The following is a 26,344-nucleotide window of genomic DNA, read 5'->3' on the forward strand; positions in this document are numbered from 1 at the left end:
TCTCCCTCTCCCTCTCCCTCTCCCTCTCCCTCTCTCCTTCTCCCTCTCCCTCTCCCTCTCCCTCTCCCTCTCCCTCTCTCCCTCTCTCCCTGCCCAGCATGTAAAGCTCCCAGCTACTACTCCATTGCCATACCTGTCTGCTCCCTACCATAATGATAATGGGCTAAGCATCTGAAACTGTAAGTAGGCCCCTATTTAAATGCCTTCCTTTATAATTTGCCTTGGACATAGTATCTCTTCACAGCACTGGATCAGTAAGACACAAGGGTCATTTATACTTTGACTGGTACGGTTAATATAAAAAGGAAAGATTGTATATATCTACTTCTTTGCCTTAAGTACAATGTATTAAAGTTGCAGTTCAAGAATACTATACAATGTAGCATATCCATGTAGACTATTGTGAGTGGTAAGGCGAGAGTAGAGATTCTTACCATGCAAGCCTGGCCACCTGACTTCAGTCCCCTGGCTTTCCACTCCTGCACTCACCTGCTTCCTTTTCTGTAACCCACGAAGTCCTTTTGTGCTGCTGCCAAGCACTCATGGTGTGGAGCTATGCACCTCTGTGGTTCAGCCTTCCAGGTCCACTCCTAAAGAAAGAAAACCGTCCCTCGCTCTCCAGAAGCCGTCAGTTGTGAGTAGCTTCTCAGCTGTGCGTGGGGGCTCAGGAGCCCTTTCCTCTTTCATGCTGCCATGTTGGTTGACTTTGATCTTGTGTAGATCTTATGTAGTCAGTCACAATGTCTGTGCAGTCATGAGTAGTCCTGCCACGTCTAAAAGATAATTTTTGCTCCAGTCCTTCCTATTCCTAACCATTGGCTCATAACAATGGTATACTTGTTTTCTGCACTTTAAGCAGCTGTTTCTGTGGTAGCCATCATCTACCGCACAAATAAATTTTACTTATGAGGTCTGAGAACTAATGGATCTATGGGTATAAGGCTATGAATGTAGAGGAAAATTTGATAATATGCCCATTTAGCAAAAATAATACACTCAGGGAACCTTGAGTTCCTCAACCATGGAATTCTTGGCCACATTTACAGTACCATGAATTTCTTTTCATGGAGTCAGCCTTAAATCCACTAAAAAAAAATTATAGTTGTTTAATTCTGCACACAGACACAGATACAATTTCATCCATGGGCATATCCTGCCATATTGGTTATTATAGCTTGTAGCTCACAGGGTTCACAGTTGGGTAAGCCTGTTGATGACCAGCAAACACCCCCCACACACACACACACATACATACATACACTCTCCCCCAGTAGCCTTCATAGCACCTTCCAGTTCTGTGAAAGCAGGGCCAATGTTTCCTGGTTAGTACCAACTTGATTTATCCATGCATTATAATCAAAATGTATGGATCTTCAGTACTAGGGTTTTACCATAAAGTTCTGGTTGCCAACCAAGAATAGTTGCAGTAGCCTGGATTACCTGGGGATCTGTAGAACACCCCTGACTAACAACTAGAGGGAGGCAGCCCACACCTAGCACTTTTTATTTGACAACCTGTGGCTCCTAGGACATATTCCTTCCTCTCTCTCTCTCTCTCTCTCTCTCTCTCTCTCTCTCTCTTTCTCTCTCTCCATATAAAATAATATAAATGAAACTTATAAAATTTGTGAGTTTCTTTATGGTTCTTCACAACAACTCCATTTAACAGCATTACTGAGAATTCAGTTATAGTGAAATGCATAGTAAAGCAGTTAATCTGTGCCAGAAAACAGTAGTTTGTAATTTTATATCTCAGATTGTGGGTATATCTTTCAAAGCAATTTAGATCTTAGAACTTACTGTAACAGACCCATGTTAAGTTTTTATTAGTTCTTTGAGAATTCTCTGTATGCTTGGGTCCTGTCAGCCTTCTCTCCTCACTCTGTACAGATCTTCTACCACTTTCCTTCCCTGCCCATTCAGCTTTCTGTCCTGTCTGCATCCTTGCTGTTGGTTTTTTCCCCAAACTCGTCATGTCCAATTGCTGCTACCCTTGGATATGTGGCCTTCCACTGGAACACAGTTGAGTTACCTTGGGTCACACTCTGGCATCTGCCAACTGCCAGTGCCTTCTCAGCTTGACGTGGGCCATCCTGCCCATCTCTTGGCCATGTATGTACATAACTTGGTTGTTATCGTGTTTGCCTAGTATACACAGTCTGGATTTAATCCCTAGCACCATATAAGCCAGGTATGTTGGCGTATTCCTGCAATTCTAACACTAGGGTGGTGAAGGCAGAATTCATAGTCATCCTTGGCTATAAAATAAATTTGAAACCAGACTGGAATACATGAGACTTTATCTCAAAAAAAAATAATATTAATTTTAATTACCTAACCTTTTAATGATGAGAATACAACTATTCTAACAAAATGATTTGTTTTCTTTGAACTTGCCAGGCTTCTCTGCACAGTGGGCCTGATCAAGTTTACTTTTCAAAGGTAATTATCAGTCTCTCTTGACTTTCTACATTTGGCCCAACACATCCTGCCTGCTTCAGGTAGACTTAGATAGCTGACTATTGCCAGATCATAGTTTATGGTTATCTGCTTGTGATTTCAGGTGTGTGGTGTTGAAAACAGTGAGATCAAACTAGAAAAGGGTACCATATAGTCAAGGTATGCAGCTTGGGTGATTTTACTTTGGGAAGTGGTATTAGGAATTGAAGGAAAGAATGGACTCACAGTATAATTAGACAACAGTGAACCAAGAAATTGGTCTTTTGAGTAAGGTCAAGGTAGTTTTTAGATTTCAATCATGGATCATGTGAAGGCTTAAAATTTAATACAGGTAAGTGCAGCCACCTTCTCCTTTATGAATTACTAAAGTTGCCATATCACGGTCCCAATGCTCTTTGTAATTCTTTCCGTCAAAGGGGTCGCTTTGTCCTTCAGTGTGTACTGTAAAGCTCTTGAGCCTTACACTGCAACAGAAGTGGTCTTATGCTAGTTGGGAACTGTGGGTTTTAAAAGCATCCACCTACCTCTTACAGTGCTTTACAATATATAACCACCATCACTGAAGAGTCCAAATCTCCATGTTCTATTCAGAAAGGTTCACGTGGTCAGCAGCTAACAGTCGGTGATAAACTTGGCTTTTGTGTGAATGAGACATCTTTACAGTGGGTCTGCCATGCTAAACCCCATCACTGCAAGAGACTGCAGTAGAGCAGAATAAGTGATTGCTCTTGTTTCTGCCATTGAGCTTCAGGGTGGTTTACGGTCTAGCAATATCCTATGTGTCTGTCAGGAAAACCCTTTTCTACTTTGGGATCATCCCAGTTTATGCTGGTGTATCCAACACCTGGTCTTTCTCAGCTTCCGTAATGGATCTGATATTTACTGTTCTTGGTGTGGCAGAGTACATCATGGAGACTGAGAATTTAAAGGTGTGCAGTTTGATCCTGGGGAGGTAGCGCAGTGGGTAAGAGTGCTTGTTCTGCAGACACGAGGCTGTGGGCTCAGTCCCCAGCATCCATTGAAAAGCTGGGCATGGCTGCAGATCCTGTGACCCTACCACCAGGAGACCAGGGTAGAGTCAGATCTTAGGAGCTTATTGGCTGGGTCAGCCATCTAGCCAACATGACAAGCTTCAGGGTTGCTGACAGATCCTGTCTTAAAGGTAAAGGAGTGGTAGAGGACATCTTTCAACATCCTCCTCTAACCTTTAATTCACATCTGCACATAGGTACATTTCTAACTCACCATGCATATGCACATGACTCACAGGGTCATGTGGTAAATGCTTGCTTCCCAGTTGGCAGGCCTATTTAGGTAGGCTGTGGAATGTTTTGGCGGTACTAGAAGGCAGAAGGAGATCGCTAGGGGATATGCCTTGAAGGGTATATCCTGGCCTTTGGCTCCAGTGCCTTTCCTGCCTACATTGTGCACTGGTGTCCAGAGCTGATCACCCAGCCATGCCTTCCCTGCTGTGATGGGTTAATCCTCCAAAACGGAGTTAAAATGCTCTTCCTCGTGAAGTTAATTGTGTGAGGTATTTTGGTCACAGTGATTCAGCAGGAGCTAATACAGCAGCATCACCACTGCCTAGTTTCAGGGCACAGTCATCATCCAGAAAGGGACGCCTTGCGTGCATGTGCTTCCGCATTTCACCTGGACGAAGAGGGACTCAAGCTGCCCCAGCCCACATATAAAACCGGGCTTTCCAATATGATTATACTTATATAGTTCATCTTTCCCCCACAAATTCAAATGCCGTCTCTATTGTTTATCAGACTTTTTGGGTGTATATTTAGGCCTTTTCCAAGGCAGTTTCTTTTTCCTATTTTTCAGGAATTTTAGAAAATACATTTATTATATATTATCTTGGAATTTTCATATGTGAATACAGTGCATTTATATAATATTCACACCTCTGCTCCTTGTCTCTAGCCTTTCTTGTACATCCTCTTCCCTACATTTTCTTTCCAACCACCCACCCCCTTAAAATAACACACTGAGACCAGTTAGTGCTGTTTGTACCTAAATGTCTGTCTGGATATAAAGTCTTCCTATGTAGATCATTCTAGCTTGGCATTATTATTTAAAATTGTTATTAGCATACATTCATTATATATAATATTGAATTCCATTATAATGTTTTGATACACAAACATAATGTATTTCACATGTACTCACTCTCTCTTGTCCCCCCCTTGCTCCCACTCACAATTATTTCCTTCTTCTTCCCAACCAGCTCCTTTCTGGTGCTTGTGTACAAGTATGTTGTGTGTATGCGTATGTGTTTGGTGTGTATTGTGTGTGTGGTGCGTGTGTGTGTGTTTGTGTGTGTGTATGGTGTGTGTGCATGTGTGGTGCATGTGTGTATGGTGTGTGTGATGTGTGTTGTGTGTGCATGTGTTGGGTGTGTGTGCCTTTGTGTGTGGTGTATATGTGTGGTGTGTGTTTGTATGTGTGGTGTTGCCTGTGTGTGTGTGTGTGTGTGTATGTGTATGTGTGGTGGTGTTGCCTCTGTGTGTGTGTGTGTGTGTGTGTGTGTGTGGTATGTATGTGTTATATGGTATGCCTGTGTGTGGTGTGTGTTTATGTGTATACATGTCTAGCTCAGTGAGTTTCACATTAGGATATTTAGGATACTTTACCAGAGTATAAGCAACTTAGCAGTGGTTTATAGAACTGAAGAAAATGTCAACCATTAATTATGTGTAAATCTTCAAAAAGGGGTAAGGTTTCATGAGGCCTTACCCCTTCATGACTTGCTGTCAACTGCTCCCGGTGTGTGCAGGTAACCATAGAGTGTGAAGCTGTGTCATGACCATATGGCTGCGTTCCAGACTACTCAGTGCCTCTCCTCCTGCCTGTACTCCTTCTGTTTCTTCTTCCAGTGTCCCCTCAGCTTTCAGAGAGACAATGCAGGCGACTCTGTTATGGGTGCATATTCAGTAGTCCCTTTTCCTTAGCCCCATGGATGTCTGCAGTTACTGCCGGTCATTGCAGACATGTCTCTCTGACTACAGCTAATGGCAGCATTACTCATGGGCAGAGATACTGTTTTAAAAGGCAAATCAGTAGGGACAGCTTATCTGTATAGCAAGCATGAACATCAGCTCTACCTCTAAATTCTATTTGACTTTACATCCTAGTAAATGCTTGCAGAGAGGGTTTTTTATGAATCGGACACCTTTCCCCCAAAATGTTCTTGTCCTTATCAAATTGCTATCCACTTCCAGTTCAGTTCTCCCTCGGTGTGATGTTTTTATTATTTCAAAACTTTATAATAGCACAAAGTTACCATTTTAGCTCTTGAAGTGCTGGACCCAAATCTTTAGGATACTTCATTGTTTAACTTAAAACTAGGGATGTATAAGTGGTGAGATTTTTCTCTTGTGCCTAGATGTTAGGGAATCTAAATTACAGATATGAAAAACAGTGTAATATTCCATGATGTAGCAAGTTTGGGAGTGTAATGTGCTCCTCATAAATCGGAGCTGTAGTCACTCCCTCCATTGCCCCCCTAGCTGTTATCGCAAAGCACTCTGTATCAGTGTCATGGGCAAGCAGCTGCCTCCACAGCCACAGCCACTGCCACTGCTAAGGTTTTCCTCGGCTTAGCACGCTACTTGCCTTGCCAGAGCAGGTGCGGCAGCTGCTCTGGAGTTGGGGCAGGTTGGCCTGCATTATTAAGGCAGCTGCCAGGCTGACCACACAGCTGGGGAAACGGCTCTTGGGGTCAGTGGAACGTCATAGAGTGTGACAGTGACAGGGGCATCGGAGGTCTTTAATCTTAGATCTTGGTCACTCGGAATGAAATAGCACTTTGATTCCTCCTAAAGATATGGAGAATTGGTGGAAAGATACTGCCATAGTTCTGACTAAGCATGAAGATAACTTTGTTTCCGCACCTTTTAGAATCACCTCCTGAACAGTTAAGACACACAGATCAAGCTGCGGGTTATTTGATTCCAAAGTGGGTCAACTTTTCAATATTTTACCTGGACATTAAGTGAGTTTATTTGCCATACATGGTTTATTGTGTATGCCATAGTTATAATAGGTAGTAGGTATTTTTAAAACACTGACTTTTAAAGGGGTACTGTCCTAAAAGCAATCTTAAACCCAATGTAACTAACTTTATGTAATAATGTGTATAAGCGCTAGTTACCAAGCATCAATTTTGATCAAATCAGGGAAAGCACTAATACCTTTGAAAAATGCCTGGTAAATTCACATTGATTCCATAGGATCTCAATCCAAACTTGTAGCGCTGGACTTCTTAACTCAGGTTATAACATTTTCATAAAAGAAACTGATGTCATCATGTAAGAATTGGAGGCAAAGAAATATGGTAGATTTGGAAAGCCTGGGACCAGCTTGCCCCTTGCAGGCTCAGGATCAATCATCCCACAGACAGGGAAAAATGATGTCATAGAGCTACATGAATGTAGATTTGCCTGAGCTTGAGTCATTTATTCACAAACTTGGGGATCATTCTAAGACTGCAAAGTCATCCTTGGTCCCTGAATTTATACCTTCATTTGAACAGCCAGTTCTTGACCAGAGGTAACTATTACTGTAGGCCAAAGATTGTAACAAGTTTTTCTCTGTAAATGCCAGGTTTTTCCAAATCATGTTATTGTATGAGATGCAGCCTGTGTTGGTCCTGTGTCAGTCAGTACTGGCTCTGGGCGCTGATCTCAAGTGCTGTCCTGCCAGCTGTACCAACTACTGACTTGCCACTACTTAAGTCACTTTCTTCTTGGACAAAACAACTGTCCCTGAAGCTCCTAAAAATGCTCTCATTTTTTTAATTGAATAAATTTGCTCTTTGACAAATCCTTACATGTATAGAATGCATTCTGAGTATTTTCCCACCCTTCCTTATTGCCCTCTCATGCCTGTCGGTTCTCCATCCTTCCTACAGATCCCTTTGCCACATTCATGTCTTTTGTGTTTTATGACCCACTGAGTTTAACTAGGGTCCTCTGTGTAATATAGGTTTGGAACTATCAATTGGAGCTTGATGTCATCACTTGGTTCATAACTGAAGACAGTGAATGACTCCTCCTCTCACAGATCTATCCACAGCCTGATGAGTCTGTGACTAATTATCAACAAGACCAGTCTTGTGCAGGCCAAGTGCAGATAATCCCAATTTCTGTGGGTTTATGATTATAATGTCTATGCCTAAAAGGGGGTGTGGTATGAGTATCTTCTTTATGGCTGAGCTCTCATCCACCACTTACTCTCTGCACCTTGAGCGTCAACTGTCAGTCACTACAAAATTATTTATCTTGGATTAAGGATGGGGATACCTTTTGTCTATGGGTATGAAAATAGATATTTAGAAGACAATTTGCCACTATTTTAACTTAACTAGACAATAGAAGTTCCCTAAGAGCCTATCATTTCTTCAGTCATAGGTTTACAGTGCTAGGAATGGCTTTCAACCTTTGGGAAATACCTCAGATCCAATCACAGGGCGGTTTGTTACTTCCATAAGAGTTGTGTTCCATGCCTGCAAGTATCAAAGCTGTTAGGAAGTACATCTCTTCTCCTGCAGTTTCCTGCACAGTGCTTTGCAACGAATTCAATGAAAGCCAGCAGGGAGAATGCTTCCAATTCAGTTCCAGCTTGATTTAGCAATATCTTATAACTAAGACATCTGATGTCTTAATAGTGTGTTACCATCTAGTTCTAGTGGACAATCAAGAGGAGTTCTAAGGTACTGTATTGTTGGAGGCCCCTAGGACTTCTTGGCCAACAATTCATCCAGAGTTATCGCACACCTCATACTTCTTATATTTATAAAGATACATGTTTTATATTTATATTCTGGAACAAGCTGATATCATTGACTTGTGGCAAGATTTGTGAGAAGGGCAATTATACATTAAAAATTAGTTTCCTTTTGGGTATTTTAATATGAATATCCAAACCAAAAATAATATAGGAAGGTTTTTTTAAGTTTGTTTGTTTATTTGTTTGTTTGTATGTGTTTTTTTTCTTGGTCTTTCAGCAGTTCTCTCTTCTTCAGGGGTACATAGCTTGAGTACACTGTCAGTTCTTTTCTATATGACTTTTGCCCAGTGCGATACTCTTACTTGCCCCTTTTTCCTGAGAATAGGGGTAGAATTTCATCCACCATTTAAAGTGTAGATGATGCTTTGTTTGGAAGTTGGCTTTGAATGAAAGTAGTCTAAATCTAAGTGAATTATCACTTAGGTTGTGCATGGACCTAGACAAGTAACTGGATACTGTGGGAAAGGCAGGACCACCTTTGGAGATCGTAATTCTGCTGTCCAGTTGTTTTGCTGTGCAGTGAAGCCAGGACACTGCAGTCACTTGTCAGCTGTCCTTCTGAATTTGGATTGCATCCTGGCTCATGATCAAGATGTATAGGAGAAACTTTAAATAACCTAAAGTAAAGGGGTTTGTTTTACTAATGATCACATTTTGAAAAATGGTTAGTGAATTCTAAAGACAGTGCTTGAAAAGCCCCTGCATTGAAACCTGGCCTCTTCTTACCAAAATGTTCTCCTTAGAATGCAGAGCATTATAGAGATAAGGCTTCAGAATAATAGTCAACACATTCTTCATGTAGGTCAAGAATTTACTAAAGAGGAAGAACTCTACTCTAGCCCTTATAAAAGTATCATGAATCCTTAGTGACATTTAAAATAGATTCTTACATGTATGTATTAGTGTGCTTACATCTCTGTATGTATACATGCATATGCATGTGTGTGAAATGAGGAGGAGTTGGTTCTCTTCTACCTTACAGGTTCTGGGAATTGAACTTAGATCATCAGGCTTATTAGCAAGTGCTTTTAACCACTGATCCATCTTGCCAATCCAACATAGGTTTCTTAATAAGATGATTGATTTTCTGACATTAAGGAAGTTGAGGCAAGCGCCAGTACAGCAAGAGTAATAATGATAACATATAAAAGAGACCAGAACACTGAGAGGATCCACTCCTTAAAAGAAACTTTTGTTTTCGTATGTTGTGGTGAATTTTTTTTATTTTACTATTAGTTGATACAATACTTGTATATATTTCTGTGGCAAGATGTGATGTTTCTGTGCTGTATACGTTCTATAATGATGAAATCTGGCTCATTAGGTGATTTAGAAAATGTTGTTAGGAAATGATAGGATTTTATCCTTTCTGATAACTGGGTGGGATTCTATTGTATATATGCCTCATTCTCTGTACCCCTAATCTGTTGGAGACACTGAGCTCAGCCCCATTCCCTGGTTGTTGTGAGTAGTACCACAATATGCATAGGACCCTCTCTCTATGTGCTGTTCTATTTCTTTTGCATATCCACCTGTGGTAAGACTGTTCGATCATCAAGTTTCTTCATAGTCATCGAGAGCAATTGATTTGCTGTTAGTACATTCCTAGTACATCAGATGTAAGGTGCAGTTGTGTACACATAGCCATAAAAGGTAGGGAGTGTATCACCGTATAGGAAGTGTATTATGTCTAGGTCTTCCTGAATAGACCTCTACCCTGATACTTCAATTAGTGGCCCTTGAACCATGATGCTTCATACATGTGGTAGGAGTTAATAGTCCAAGCAGAAGTTACTGCAGGCCTCTGCATACCCCTCCTCTTCCCACAGTCAGCTGAGCACTAAGAATCACCCATTTACACAAAATATCAAATGTGTCAGTGAATATTGGCAAATTTTTAAAAATTAATTTTCTTTCTTGTTTAGTTGATCAAATCAATATTCCTTCCATAGAAAACCCCTTTCTATCACTGAACCACTGGTTCAGCTTTCCTAGAAATTGATGAGGTCATACAAAGATGGTATAATGAAACTTTTGACAGATTTACAATGAAATTATTGTTAATCTACAAACTGTCTTACATCACAAGGTGCTTAACTTCTCTAAGCAGATGCAGTTGCCAGGACCATTGGCCGGAAGGCAGCGGAGCCACAGTAGAGAATGATGGGACTTTTATGTTATGGCATTCACTGCCACAGCTGCCCTGTAGGTGTTCTTTGATGGTAACAGTTACTGTCTGCCTTTCTTGACTCAGTAACATAGGAAAAGAACACAGACTGGACTCAGAAAGAACAGTTTGTGCTCTGACTTCTAGCTCTCTAGCTTTGGGGAAGATTTTCCTTTGCAGTATGGTAATAGTAATGTCTGCCTGTCAGATGGTATGAGAGTAAGTGAGATAATACATAAAGGACAAGCCATGTTGTGTGACACAAGCCATCAGGGTTAATATCTAGAAAACACAAGTACAGGGTGATACGTAACTTCGCTGTGCACAGTAAGAGGTCAGATCCCAGGTATTTATTATCCATTTCTCTGTTCTTTGTGAATATGTGGCTGGTAGCATTAGCTAGTGCCAGCTGAACAAAGTAAAACTGAATATTCTGTCTGCACGGACTTTGATTTAAAGAATATAAAAACCTTGTTTTCCATTTATTTTGTACCTGCCAGTAGCAGATAGTTTTAAAAGAAGTTCAGCTATACACTTTGTAGTTATTTGGTAATACTCTGAACTAATATTAATATTCAAAATAAAAAAGTACTTAAAATTCTCATGGTCTGTTTCTTTTTCCAGTCTGTGAAAATCAGTATGAATTAGCTACAATTACAGCTTCAGTAAATTTTTTGAACCATAATTGTCTATATTATAAACAAATCATTTTGATTATTCTTTAAAAGGATAAACCTGAGAGAGTCTCGCCCACAGCCCCTCCCTCCTGAGCAGATGTCCTCATCCTACTTGTCACACAGCTTTCCAGTGGGCTTAGAGGGAACAAGGTCAAGAGCTGTGTGTCTGAGAAGAAATGAGTTACCCTTTATTTCTTTAATAATAATAAATTTAATTTTGCCATATACACTAAGAGGCAATAATGAAGAGATTTTTTTTTCTACCTGACTATAGAACCAAGAACAGATTTATTATAGAGCAATGTGTTATCACCCAACCATGAAGTAATTCTGTTGTTTATTTTTCTAAGCCAGCATATACCATCTTTCAAAGGAGTTGATCTCATAATGTTTTGTCGACTACTGTTTTAATTTATCAGGCTGTATAGTGCACATGTTTATTACACATTTGAATTCCCTTTTTTATTCAGTAGGCCTAGGGGCAGCCTAGTCAGATCTTCAGTCATTTGCCTCTTGTGCCTCGAGTTATCTTGTGTTAAGCTGACTGATTAATCTGAGGTAAAGTAAACATAACAGAAAAGTCTCTCTTGGTCTAAAATAACAAGATGAGATTTTATTATGAAATATTAGCTCAAAGGGGCTTGGAATAAAAACGCCAACCAACCAGAACTCCCAGTGACAAAACCGCTACCCAAAGACTATACATGGACAGACCCATGGCTCCAGCTGCATACGTAGTAGAGGATGGCCTTGCAGGGCACCAGTGGAAGGAGAAGCCCTTGGTCCTGCCAAGGCTGGAACCCCCAGTGTAGGGGATTATCGGATGGGGGGTTAGAACGGGGACAGGGAGGGGATAGGGGGCTTATGGACAAGAAACCAGAAAAGAGAATAACATTTGAAATGTAAATAAAGAAATGTCCAATAAAAAAAATAGAAATATTAGCTCACATTGTAGATATTCTTCAGAGAAACATAATTTGCAGGGTTTTTCCTCTTGAGAGTATATTGCCTTTAAAAAAAAAAAACTTGTTTTATCTGGATTTTTCACTCAATAGATATAAATGAAGTTCTATAATATTCTCAGAATTAGCTTCGTTTTGTTAATGTGTTTTTGTTATCTTTAAAGTCCTCATTCTTTAGCTGAACTCAAGTGTAAAAGTTCTTAAGAAGTCAAAAAACAACCTTCCTTGTGTTCCTGGGTCTGGACTTAGATTGGTGGGTGGCAGATGTAGTTGACTGTGTGTTAAATGGACAAACAAACAAAAGGGAAGAAGAGAATGAAAGCTTGTTTCCTTACCAAGCAGTCACACAATTTATTGTCTGGAAAATAAAAAAGGAAGAGAAAAGAGAAGAGAAGAAAGAACGAGTTTTCTGTACAGTGGCACTCACAGATGTTCCCTGGCAGCCACACAGTCTTCATTGGGGTCGGCTCCTGCAGGCGTAGTGTGGAGCTCCTTTGTTGGAAACAAAGTGTATCCTGTGGTGGGATGGGAGAGTGTCACAGGCTACTGTTGGATTACTGTCATTCTCAATAGAGACAGTACATTAAAGTAGCTTTGTGAGCCGTGCATTGTTTCAGCCAAGCCTGGCTAATAACACCCTCATCTTGGCAAACTGTTAAAAAGGTAGAGTTGGCGTAGGCTGCAGTCAGAGCCCAGCCTGTGCCTGGACATCACAGTACTTTTGTAAGCATGGGTTTCAAACAACCTATTGGTGTAATCAGTTTGACAAAAGGGTTTGTGAGTGTAGAGTTGGGGCTGTGATTGCTTTATGAATGGAGTTGCTTCTTTCTTGATGATTGCTAATGTCTCTGGAGTTATCACAGCGTTTTCAGCAAACTGTTCCTCCTTAGCCTCTTGCTTTAACATAAGACTTGGTTACAAAGTTAGTAACACATTATTACATGTGTTACATTCTGGAGGTTCGTTATTTGCATGTACAGTAGGAACTTGTGAAACACAGAGACTACATGCATGACCTAGTCACTCAGAGCAAAGGTGAGAGAACTCCTTCATTAGCCCTGGTCTCTCCCATGGTCATGCGAAGCACATGGCTTGATTACCAGATGGTAACTTATGTGTTAACTGTATTTTAAGGTTAATGTGTAAACTTTGGGGATTGATAATTAAATGTCTTTTGAGTTATTCCCCTTTTGGAGTTATGTGTATTGTTGAATAAATTTTTTGGCCTTTTAATTGCTTACATAAAATTCAAACAGGAAGGGACAGGAGACTATAAAAAGTAATAGAGACTGGGAACTCTAAGATCACCTCTAATTAGATAGGTTTGTTGGCTTGAAGGTTGGATTTACAAAGAGAGTTTAAGCCTTGTAAGAGTCAGATGGAAGTCAAGTGTTTTAACAGGGGATAAGATTCAGAAGAGGGAACCAGTAAAAATAGTGAGAAGTTGCAACTAGGGTATAAGGCTCCTCCTGTTCTCACATCTAAACACTCTCTTTTATAGCTTCTAATTTCATCAAATCAAAACAACATTCATTTACTGAGTTCCCTCTCCATTGAAGAGTTCACCAAATATTGCCACAAGGAGACCTATAGTTAGTAAACAAGGAATGTACTCATTAAAAGTTGTTGCTAACAAAAGATTTAAATAGCAGTTCAGGACAATAATGGGAGCCTATCTCAGAGGAGTCCTCCTTTAATGGCTAAATGGGCTATGCAAACAATAATTATTTCTGCACTCAGTACATGAAGAACTGTCTTCAGGCTAGGGTTGTAGGAGCGTGACTTGCTCTTACAGAGGTTGGCATGTGAGTGAGTCTGAGTTTTCTTTTTGTTATACTGGGTGAATTCCACTCATTCTGTTAAAACAGCATAAATGCCAGCCGGGCTTCTTAGAGTCCTTGAATGTCTACACTAAGGAACCTGTTACACACCTACCTACCTCTAAGATGGCATGCTGGAATTACCCTTTGGAGGTTCTTTATGGATATGTGCAGTGTTTAAATCATCCTTGTCATAGTCCTTCTCCCTGGGGATGCTAGACTCCTTTTTTGTTGTTGCCTGGGCTTTGAGGGTAGGAGGAGGAAACAGAGGCTGGTTCTTTGGACTACGTGAGCCTGGAGCTTAGTATGTAGCCAGGATTGCCTCAAATCCTGTGATCCGTCTGCCTCAGCCTCTTCAGAGCTGATATCACAGGCATGAATTGCCACATCCAGCTATTTCTTTTGGTGGTTGTGATGTATTTTGTTTTGTTTTATTTATATGCTCTTGTAGTGTAGCCCTGGATGGCTTGAAATTCACTATGCAGATCAGATTAGCCTTGAAGCGATCCTCCTGCTTCTACCACCTGAGTGCGAGGATTTTGACGTATGTACTACCACACATGTCTAAAGGAACAGCTTTGAAGGCTTTGTTGTTATTTATTTATAGACAGACAAGTCTCCTATACTCAGAACAGGTTGCAGACTTCCCATGGATGTAGCTATGGATGATCTTGAATTCCTGATTTTTCCCCCCTCTATCTATCTCCCAAGAGCTGGGATGCAGACATGCCATCATTCTCAGTTTACTCTTAAAGAGCTCCTTAAGATAACAGGTTTATTCCTCTCTCCTGAGCATCTATTGGCATATAACGAGTGGCTAATGTGTATATAAAATTAACAGGATCTTTGCATGTACTCACACAATCATTAGAATTCATATGACTATCATACCATGTTATAGACTGTGTTGTACCCTTCCTCAGTCAAATTCCTATCTGGAATTTCACCCCCCGCCCCACCAAGAAGTGGTCAGGGCTGTAAGGTTAGATCTTGAGCCCTGATCTTCTGGGATTGTTGTCCATAAGAAAGCAGAGACATGGAGATGCTCTGTTCGGACTCTTAGACTGTTGCCGAAGTCATAGCCACCTGGGTCCTGCCAACAGTCCAAAGCTCCTGCCGGGCCTACACATTCTTCTCCAAAAGTCCAGCAGAGCAGCAGCCCATAGCCAATTGATGCCTCAAAATGGAAGTTTGCCTAGGAATTTGAGGCCAGCCCAGGTGACATAATCAGACCCCATATCCAAGAACAAAACTCTCACAATGTAAGTTCAATTTATTTGTGTACAAAATCCTTGAAAACATTTTTGTAAAATGTTGTCTATTCCCAACAAGAGACACCCTTCTTGCCAAATAACCGAGCCCTGTGAAAGGCTTAGCCAGGCCGTCCCTGCTGAGACTGGAAGTGTGGCTACACTGAGCCTTTCTTTGTTGAGTCATGGCCTGGCTGCCTGGCCTCTCCTTAGTGCTCCTTCGAGCCTTCTACCTCCTTAGTGTCCTGTGATGTAGGGGCTGTGATCCCTATTTTGCAGTGAAGATGGAGACAAATACTTTATCCAAGTTACATGGTGATCATAGAATTGCTTATGTAAAAGGACCATAGTCACCTGGTGCTCTTTATAGACAGTAAACAACTTGGCAGTCTTTACCTGCTCCTGTAGTACCATGTGCCTTCTAGTCCTTCATCCGCCTCTTCCTGGCAAGTTAGCTGTAGGATCCTGAAATCTTTTTCATTCTGTAGGGCCTGACTTAAGAAGTCCATTTATAATCGCAGATAATTCTATAAAGTAGAATTTGATAGGGGTAATGAGTGTTTATTAAAAGTTAGTATTTCAGGGGCTGGAGAGATGGCTCAGTAGTTTAGAGCACTGACTGCTCTTCCAGAGGTCCTGAATTCAATTCCCAACAACCACATGGTGGCTCACAACCATCTGTAATTGGATCCAATGCCCTCTTCTGGTGTGTCTGAAGAGAGCGGCAGTGTATTCACATACATAAATTAAATAAATCTTTAAAAGTTAGTCCCAAACTGGGCTTAGTGGTTAATAATAATAATAACAATAACAAACACAAAAGATGAAGTCGAATGGAAAGAGGAGGGCAAGAGTATGATCAAAATACACTGTTGTAGTTCTTAAGTAATTAATAAGTAATATTGTTTAAAGTTATTTTGAAGCTCATCGGGTGGTAGGTACAGACACTTGTTGCCAAGCCTGAAAAGCAGGTTTCATCCCCAGAACCCATCTGGAAGAAGGGGAGAACTGGCTCCCACAGGCTATCTTTTGTCCTAAGCACATTAAATAATTAAACAAGTAAAAGTTAATGTTTCTTACTAGGGAGTGCTAAGTGCATTTGGTGACAAGGAAAGAAAATTAAGTCTATCTTCTACCCTATTTTGCTTTACTTTAAAAAGCATAAAAAATTGTTCAGAGACCATTATATTTGTCAAAATACACCAAATACTCTACAGTTAGAATTTTATGATTTGAATGTTGTTTTGTAGATAATAATGGCTTATATATATCATTGTCTAATCCTAAGGAAATTATGTCAAACTCCTATTTCCATTGAAGTAAAATCAGAGCCCTCTTACTTACTGTTTTAAATCATATGTGCCGTGTGCTTTTGTTCAGAGATGGAGGAGTAGGGTTGTCACTTTGGTCTTTATTTCAAGGGTACTGACTCCTGACAGTATTGTATGCTCTCAGCACTTAGAAGGACGGACGCCATCCTGGAAATAGCAGTCTACCCGGAACTGCTGTCTGCCTTGGATCAGAAGCAGAGACTAAATGACTAAGCTGCTGAGTGTAGGGCCCTGGTCACCCTGTAACCACACCCGTCCTTCATTCCTCAGGAGAACTCTCTCTCTGTGCTGAACGACACACATCAACTCCAGGCTGTTCTTGGGCTTTTAGTGAATGAACACAGCTTTGAGACTGGAAGCCAGGGTGAGGATATAGAGGGCAGATGGTGGAATGACACCACCTAATGACCCGAGGGCTCCACACACACCCCTTGTAGAATAAGGGCCCTGTTTGAGATGGCCCCTGAGAGTGGCTACGTATTGTAACCTACAAATACCGATTAGATGCCGACTATGATAGCATTGTGTAGCACAGTAGTTCAGAAGTGCCACGGGGACATCAACTTAGTTCTAAGCATCATTGGTGTTAGGAAAGTTGTGTTTTGAGTTCTTCAGCTTTTTTCACCAGTTACCTGCCAAAGGAGGGTGGACGTTGAGGGTTTGCCCACCTAGAAAAGCATTCTACCGCTGAGCCACACCCCAGCCAATGCTTTCTGTTTCTCTGTTTCCAATAAAGTGCTGCAGATGCTGGACTCTTTCCCAGACTTGGGGACACGGAGACAAACATCAGAAAGGGTCAAAGGTGTCATTAGCTCTTGCCAAAGCCTAACTATAAGTCTTTGTGAGGGGAGGGAGAGAGTTTCTTAAATGAAACTTAGCATCACCCTGGTGAGTGTAAGATAGGACACTTCTGCCCCTCTGCTTCCCTACTTTCCTATCCTTCCTCTGTTTCTATTAGTGTCCCTACCTCAACAAAGCCTACTTAATAAGCAACTCATTTAGAGAGATAAAAACCAAACTAACAATGAGTTTAAATCATTAATAATTAATAAATAATTAAATGAGTTTAAAGCTTTTCTATTCTTTTACTGTAGTATTTTAAACCTTCTGAACAATGTAACTTCAAAAGCCACAGTGTATATATAGCTGTGGTGGGTGAAGACACTGTCTCTTCAGACTCCATACCCACCTGCCCTTGCCATGATGGGTAAAACTCCCCTTTTCTCTATCTTCTCCCCTCTCACCACATCAGTACTTAAATGCATATTAGAATGTTTTCTTAATAAACTCCAACGGATGTTCATTTTAAATGTTAGGTAGGAATTGGAAACCATTTTTACTGTGAAAGAATGTTCCTAGACAGGTCAGATGGATCAGCTATGATGTGCATAGGTGTCCTCTGATCCCCACATGTGCATGCACACACAGAAAATAAACAACTGTAAAAGAAAACTTAGGTGTCCTTGGGGTGTTGTAGGGATGAGATAATCAAGAAATAAGATCTAACCCTTATATGCACTAGAGTGTGCTGCTTCTGGAGTGCTGTGTAAGTGGCTTCAAAGATATCATCATCATCATCACCATTATTATTATTATTACTTTTATTACAGTCCAGTTGTTGCCCCTCCCAGTCTGCTCTCCCACAGTTCCTTATCCCATTCTTCCTCCCCATGTCTCCAAGAAGATGATGCCTTCCCCACACAAACCCCCACCAGGCCTCCCCACTCAAAAATCTCATTTCTTTTTTTTCTTTTATTGGATATTTTTTAAATTAGATTTCAAATGTTATCCCCTTTCCCAGTTTCCCATCCATAAACCCCCCTATTCCATCCTCCCTCCCCCAACTTCTATAAGGGTATTCCCCACCCAACCACCCACCCCTTCCCACATTCCCACTCTGACATTCCCCTACAGTGTGGGTTCCAGCCTTGGCAGGACCAAAGGCTTCTCCTCCCATTGGTGCCCAACAAGGCTACATATGCAGTTGGAGACATGAGTCTGTCCATGTCTAGTCTTTGGATGGTGGTTTAGTCCCTGGGAGCTGGTTGGTTGGCATTGTTGTTCTTATGGGGTTGCAAACCCCTTCAGCTCCTTCAGTCCTTTCTCTAACTCCTCCAATGGGGACCCCGTTCTCAGTTCAGTGGTTGGCTGCAAGCATTTGTTTCTGTATTTGTCATGCTCTGGCAGAGCCTCTCAGGGGACAGATATCAGGCTCCTGGTAGCATGCGCTTCTTGGTTTCATCAATATTGTCTGGTTTTGGTGTCTGTATATATATGGGCTAGATCCCCAGGTGGGGCAGTCTCTGACCATTCTTTCAGTCTCTACTCCAAACTTTGTCTCCATATCTCCTCCTATGAATATTTTTGTTTTCCCTTCTAAGAAGGACTAAAGCATCCACACTTTAGTCATCCTTCTTCTTGAGTTTCATGTGGTCCATGGATTATATGTTGGGTAAACCAAGCTTTTGGGCTAATATCCACTTATCAGTAAGTGCATACCATGTGTGGTTTGGTTTGGTTTTTTTGTTTTGTTTTGTTTTGTTTTTTGTTTTTTTATTTTGTGATTGGGTTACCTCACTCAGGATATTTTCTATTCTATCCATTTGCCTATGAATTTCATGAAGTCATTGTTTTTGATAGCTGAGTAGTACTCCATTGTGTTGATGAACCACATTTTCTGTATCCATTCCTCTGTTGAAGGGCATCCGGGTTCTTTCCAGCTTCTGGCTATTATATTTCTTATGGGCATGAAAACAGCCTCAACTGAAGTAAACCTTAGACCCAGGCTAAGAGGATTCAGCCTTTTCTTTAGATGAACATAAATACTAATCTCTTTAGTTCATAATGGAAAAAGTTTTGCACCTCTCATTTGATATTTAAAACATTCAATTTCTCATGCTGACCTGCATAAATAGTATGTGCTCATTAGGAAATTAAAGCATGAACTAAGTAAGATCCCACCAAGAATCATGTAGAGTTCAGTTACAATACTCAGAGACTATCTTACAATACGAGCCGATGCCCTGATCAGAGTCCAGGAACCAGACATACTGGGAAACGTTTCTCAGTGTGCATACACCCTACCTATGCCCTATTGGTTTGATGGACAAAGCTCAGTTGGACCCCAGCCCTAAATGTTTGCATGTCACTCTAAATTTGGTAGTTTGGTCTTACTGTCCAAGGCTGGCTGTGTGTCCAAGCAGTTGTCAAACTTTTGGTCTGACTTATTCCTCTATGTCCAGGTGACAGGTTTTAAATAGAAAGTGTTTACAGCTCCACAGATCGCTGTGCTGCCTGAGTCTGGCTCTGGAGCAGCAGCAGCCTGTCCCCGCGCTCTAGAACAGTGTCTGGACCATCTTGTTTCTGTTCATCAGCCGTGGACTGCTGAACTCAGAGAAGCCTTCCCACACCTTTTGCTCTGCCATTTAACATGTTTACGATTGCTCCTGCACTTGCCCATTGCTGCCGTATTCTGATGTCTTATAAACCACATTTGAGTTCTCCTTCCGTTGTCTGGACCTTCTACTCTGTTCCTCATTTACAAGCTTTAGAGTCTGTCATGCTTCACACATCAGTGTCAATGCAGTGGATTTTAGAGTGGCCACTTCTACTTATTTGTGTTGTGATGTCTTCATACTTTATAATGCTTTAGGCCTCGGAGCATCCTTTCAGGTGCCCGCATTTTACAGTCAACAGTTCAGAAAGGTGACAGGCAGACCTCTCTGCCCTTCACTAACAAAGCTGTCTCTGCCAGTAGGTGGATCTTTCTTCCTAGTAGAATGGAAATTGCCTTACTTAAAAAAAAAAAAAAAATGTTCCTTTTTTTCTAGATCCCAGATTTGATCCCAAATTTAGTCATTTGCATTTTTGAAATCATGAACATTTTATTTCATTTAGATTTTTTTACTCCCTTCATACGTATATTTTTAAATTCTGAACAGCGACAAATTTTTAGTTTTTTTTTTTTAAATAAAAATAGAATTAATGTGATTTGTTAGGTTATAAGATTTTCGTTCATTTCTTGGTATATCTTTTTTGGTAACTGCCAAAAGCATTTTGCTGTGTTTGAAGCTGTGTATAATTTTATTTTCAAATTTCAAAAAATAAGTCAATGCTTAAATAAGAAACAAAACTGTTTGTCATGCCCAAGATATTAGCCAGACATTGTTTAAAAAACGTTGATATTAGGAAAATTAAGATCATGCATTCTTGTTAGAACTGGAAAAAAAATAAGAGTCCTTTTTCAGGTTAATGCAGCTAAAGAAGGCTCTCTCTCTCTCTCTCTCTCTCTCTCTCTCTCTCTCACACACACACACACACACACACACACACACACACACATATACAGAGGAGTGGGGAGGGAGAGAGAGAGGGAAGGGTGGGGAGAACTAGCTCACAGTTTCACAAAAAGATCAGCATGGCCGGGAATTAAAACAAATTGGCATTAACTAAACTGTTAGAAACACATTTTTTTCTATTGGCAAAAGAGAATTTTATTCCAGTAGTCTTAAAACTTTAAGGAATTGTGGGAAAGTGACAAAAAGTCTAAAAGATTTTGAGCAGGTAAGCTGAAAACTTACATGGGTAATGATTTCAGACTACTTTAAAGCCTCAGAGAGTTGTGATTGGAGGGACAGCTAATTGTCCTCACAGGGCTGACTTTGGATAGTGAGGCTCAGTCCAAGCCCTGTGTCCATCGGCCTTGTGTCATGTACTGTGTTTGTATTGAAGAACTGGTCAGAGGGATCCTCTATTTGAAGCAATGAGAACTCTCATTAGCAGTAGCAGGCGCTGATTGACGTGGTAAAGAATGTCTTCTTCAGAGGAAAACCATTCTATGTGCATTGGTGTGAGGGTGTCGGATTGCCTGGAACTGGAGTTAACAGACAGTGTGAGCAGCCATGTGGGTGAACTGAACCCCGGTCCTCTGGAAGCCAGTGATCTTAACTGCTGAGCCATCTTTCCAGCCCCCAAGCCACGTTCTTTTTTTTTTTTTTTTTTTTTTTTTATTAACTTGAGTATTTCTTATTTACATTTCGAGTGTTATTCCCTTTCCCGGTTTCCGGGCAAACATCCCCCTCCCCCTCCCCTTCTTTATGGGTGTTCCCCTCCCCATCCTCCCCCCATTGCCGCCCTCCTCCCAACAGTCTAGTTCACTGGGGGTTCAGTCTTAGCAGGACCCAGGGCTTCCCCTTCCACTGGTGCTCTTACTAGGATATTCATTGCTACCTATGAGGTCAGAGTCCAGGGTCAGTCCATGTATAGTCTTTAGGTAGTGCAAGCCACGTTCTTAATGCAGAAATAGAAAGCCAAATGTAGTTGCCCTTGTGCTCCACAGACACACAGGCTTAGGAAAGGGCACTGTGTGGTGTGAGAAGTGCAGGGTGGAAGGCAGAGGGAGGCAAGGCTGAGCCTGCATCTGTGTACAGTGGGGTTCAGAAGCCAGGCGGAAGAAGCACTTGAAGTTAAAAGAGAAAACCACTGTAGAAGGAGGTCATGAGTTACAAATGTTCTCACTGAAGTCACCCTATTTGCATTTGTCGGTGTTGTTCTGTGGTTCTAATACAAAATAGAAAATTTCTGTCAAACTAGCATCTGGAGGCTTTTTTTTATTAATTAAAACAAACGTTTTAATAATTTAATTCTTTGTTCACACTTGAAAGTGAGTGAGTTGGGGTTGGGGATTTAGCTCAGTGGTAGGCCCTGGGTTCAGTCCCCAGCTCTGAAAAAAAGAAAAAAAAAAAAAAAGAAAGAAAAGAAAGTTTGCAGTCAAGAACCATGAAGTCAGCAGCAGCAGGCTGAGTAAAGTTCTCTCCCTCCAAATTCATGTCCTGCAGCTCTAGTTTGCGGTGTGACTGCAGTCAGTGCAAAGGTGATCAGTAATGGGTTAGGTCAAGCCGTAAGGTAGAGCCACTCCAGTGTGTTTGTTGCCTTATGTTTGTGGGGGCTGTTATTTGGTTTTGAGACAAGTTCTTTCAGCTAAGTGTGGCCTTCAACTCGATCATCCGTGTGCCTCCTGAGTCCTTGGATTCAGCCAGAATAGCACTGTGACTCCTTAGGACAGGTCCTCATGTTGTAGTAACCCCAAACCATGATATTAGTTTTGTTCCTACCTCACAACTCTAATTTTAGCACTGTGATGATTTGTGATGTAAACCTCTGTCTTTTCTGATGGTCTTAGGGCACCACTGTGACCCTTAGTGAGTCCTGACCCACAGGTTAAGTAAGAACCACTTAAATTTACCTAGAAGATAAGAGATAGGTTTGAGTCTATAAAATTTAAGGGGGCCAGTTGATTAGATTAGAATACTACAGCTACTTTGAAAGACTACTGAGTAAAAGATCCTTTGGGGGAAACTAATAATGAGCCTCTGGGATCAATACCCCACGCTCACAAGAATTTCTGTGTGCTAACTTCCAAGCAGAATCACAGAAGGCTCAGCTCGTCCTCTGTTCAGACTTGAGAAGCAAGGATGGTTGGAGGTAAGGGAAGGCTGCTCTGCCCTCCCCCAGTCTTCCTCGAGCCACTGTTGCTAAGTGTCAGCAGGTGGGCCACGGTGCTCCTTTCCTTGACAGCAGCTTGTGCTTGTTTCTGCTCTGTCATGGCCGCTGCTGCGTTCAGGAGCTGTTCGGTGTGTCTTCTTTGTTTTTGTTCAGTGTTAGCTTTATCCTCGAACTCCACATTCATGTTGAAAGAAATTTGTATTTTTATACCTTTACATTATATTATTTTCCTTAAAAAAAAATCCTTCGTGACTGGGGCTGGCTGTGCTTAGGGTTTTCAGGAAATGTGGAAGAGACTCGGGCAGTTGGAGCAGGAGCTGAAGGACTCTTGTGATCTCTGGGCGCCCTCCAAGGGGAAAAGGGAGGAGGATCCATTGGAATCGTCTTCCACATCAGTGCCACTCTGCTTCCCTTGTGTTCCCTTCAGTGCCTGACAACATTGCCAGCTCGTCCCCTCCTCCAATGTCGTCATCTCTTCCCAGGAGATGAAGTGTGCTCTTCACTGCTTTGCCAATTGGTCAGGTCCCCAGCGGGAACATTTTCTACAAGACCTGGTAGCTAAGGCAGTGCCGGGAAGATGCAGCCTCGGCTGATGGTCTGGAGCAGCTCAGGGTATCTGTGGCAAGTCGACATCTTTGAGTGTCAGTGTCTTTGGTATCAGTGGTTTCGAGGTTGGGCTGAGCCGGAATGCAGTGAGTTTGTCAGGCGACTGGAGGTCAAGTTTTACCAAGCAGTGGATGCTACTGCTGGTAAGGACTGACAGGCATTCAGATCAAAAAGAGAACGACATGTGATCAAGCCCAGGCCATGACTGTAGTGATGATTCAGTGCAAGTGTGTCACTTAAAGAGTCACCTGAACTGCCAGGGAGGGGATCCGCCTTTTATTCCAGCACTCAGTAGACAGCCTGGTCTACATAGCAAGTTCCAGGCCAGCCAGCGCTACAAAGTGAGAGACCCTGCCTTTAAAAACTTCTTTTTGCATGAACTTCCTGTTGAGGGCTAACACTGTATTACCCTAGCAGTATGTCACCTGGACTCTCTCCCATTTTAGCAAATCTGATTATTTACAGGAGCCGTCTAAATCTCAAGAATTTAACAACTGCTTTTGTTCCTATAACTAAAAGGAACCAGTATCTTGTAACTCAAGCCTAGAGCTGGCCCAGATGTGGCTAGTTTTACCACATTTACACAACTCTAGAATAATTACGTGAATTCCCAACTGCCGGATTTCCCAGCAGTGATTTAATAAAATTAAGGAAAAATGAAAAAAAAAATCCTTTGTATTCCTTTTTTCGTGTAATACACACATAGAGAGTAATTTGGGCTCTATTCAGCGCTTCTCTTCCCTTTTCCTCCCGGGTCTGCTTTCCAGTCCCCTCCCCCTTCACAACTTCATGTCCTTTTCCTGTTTGCTTAATTGTTTGTTCGTTCATTGGTTGGTTTTTTTTATCTCACCAAGTCTAATTATGCTGTCCATATACTCATGGATATGAGGTCATCACTGAAGTGTGGTTGACCTATCACTTACCCATATTAGAAACAACAGAATAATTGCAGGATCATACAAAGGAACACACAAGCAAGGCAATTCTTTCTGCAGAAAAGGTGCCTTAGAACCCAAAGGCCAGCAACACACTGCCCAAGATGGCTCTGTCTTTTACAAACCTCTGACATAGGTGGTATCCGCACCTCGTCCCATCAGTGAGAGGTTGAGTCAGTCTGATGCAGTTGGCTGATTGGTGCCAAGGGGAAAGGAAGGTTTTGAAAATAAGACTCCTTGTCACGCTAACTACCTTTAATATTAAACAAACAAACAAACCCTATTTCTTACAATTCCCCTCTTTATACCCCCACCCCCACCCTGCACACCCTTAGTTCTCTTCTCTCTATGCTGGCTTGTTGCATGATTTGATCTTGTCCAGGTAATTGCAGCTGCCGAGTTCATGTGTGCAGTGGCTCTGTCCTCCAAAGGACACTGTTTGACCCCACCCCCCCCAACTTGCTGACTCTTACAGTCATTCTATCCCTCTGCCACAATGGTCCCTGAGCTTTGGAGAGAGACATGTAATATCGACATCCATTTGTGGCTGTACATTTCAAATTCACTTATTAACTGCCCAAAGGAATCCTCTCATGAGATCTGGAAGCAGCACTAATCTGTGAATATAGAGATACAAGTTTAGATGGCAGTGTGATCTATGTTTATTTAGTGAAATAATTGTAGTAGTTTCACCTTGAGGCTGAGGAGCTCCCCAACCATGGTTTATTGGTCAGATTTGCAGTACTAGGTAAATGGCTTCTCCTCTGGAATAGGTCTCAAATTCAACCACAAATTGGTTGACTAATCCTCCACCATTGCTATATTTTAAGAAGGGTGTGTTTATACAATTAAAGTGAATAAGATTTAAATTTAAGCAAATTATTGAATCTCTAAATTCCTTTCTTTACAGAGTCTTTACCAATTTAATTGTGAACTAGACTAGTATGCCTGGGCTCTTGTAGTCTGATTTTTTTCAGTAGAAAACCTGATCTTTGGTCGTGGTGGTGGTGGTGGTGGTGGTGGTGGTGGTGGTGGTGGTGGTGATGGTAATGGTCCTGATGGTGGTAGTGATGGTCCTGATGGTGGTAGTGATGGTCCTGATGGTGGTAGTGATGGTCCTGATGGTGGTGGTGGTGGTCCTGATGGTGGTGGTAGTGATGGTCCTGATGGTGGTGGTGATGGTCCTGATGGTGGTGGTGATGGTCCTGATGGTGGTGGTAGTGATGGTCCTGATGGTGGTGGTGGTGGTCCTGATGGTGGTGGTGATGGTCCTGATGGTGGTGGTCGTGATGGTCCTGATGGTGGTAGTGATGGTCCTGATGGTGGTGGTGGTGGTCCTGATGGTGGTGGTAGTGATGGTCCTGATGGTGGTGGTGGTGGTCCTGATGGTGGTGGTGATGGTCCTGATGGTGGTGGTAGTGATGGTCCTGATGGTGGTGGTGGTGGTCCTGATGGTGGTGGTGGTGGTCGTGATGGTCCTGATGGTGGTAGTGATGGTCCTGATAGTGGTAGTGATGGTCCTGATGGTGGTGGTGATGGCCTGATGGTGGTGGTGGTGGTCGTGATGGTCCTGATGGTGGTAGTGATGGTCCTGATGGTGGTGGTGGTGGTAGTGATGGTCCTGATGGTGGTAGTGATGGTCCTGATGGTGGTGGTGGTGGTCCTGATGGTGGTGGTAGTGATGGTCCTGATGGTGGTGGTGGTGGTCCTGATGGTGGTGGTAGTGATGGTCCTGATGGTGGTGGTGGTGGTCCTGATGGTGGTGGTAGTGATGGTCCTGATGGTGGTGGTGGTGGTAGTGATGGTCCTGATGGTGGTGGTAGTGATGATCCT

At 41.9% G+C, this 26,344-nt stretch overlaps 1 protein-coding gene, 1 non-coding gene and 1 pseudogene across 3 annotated transcripts in view; all 3 read left to right on the forward strand.

Annotated features, from left to right (window-relative positions):
• Mrps28 (mitochondrial ribosomal protein S28) overlaps positions 1-26,344 on the forward strand; it is a 130,611-nt gene that overhangs the window by 89,276 nt on the left and 14,991 nt on the right. The window lies entirely within an intron of this gene.
• Positions 6,751-6,869, forward strand: Snora38 (small nucleolar RNA, H/ACA box 38). Its single transcript, XR_015679285.1, has one exon. It is a non-coding gene; the product is annotated as a small nucleolar RNA SNORA38 (small nucleolar RNA).
• LOC147996175 (uncharacterized protein C14orf119 homolog) lies at positions 23,162-23,830 on the forward strand (annotated as a pseudogene).

The sequence above is a fragment of the Rattus norvegicus genome, chromosome 2 (genome assembly GCF_021556685.1).
Source record: "Rattus norvegicus strain SHRSP/BbbUtx chromosome 2, alternate assembly SHRSP_T2T, whole genome shotgun sequence".
Lineage (NCBI taxonomy): Eukaryota > Metazoa > Chordata > Mammalia > Rodentia > Muridae > Rattus > Rattus norvegicus.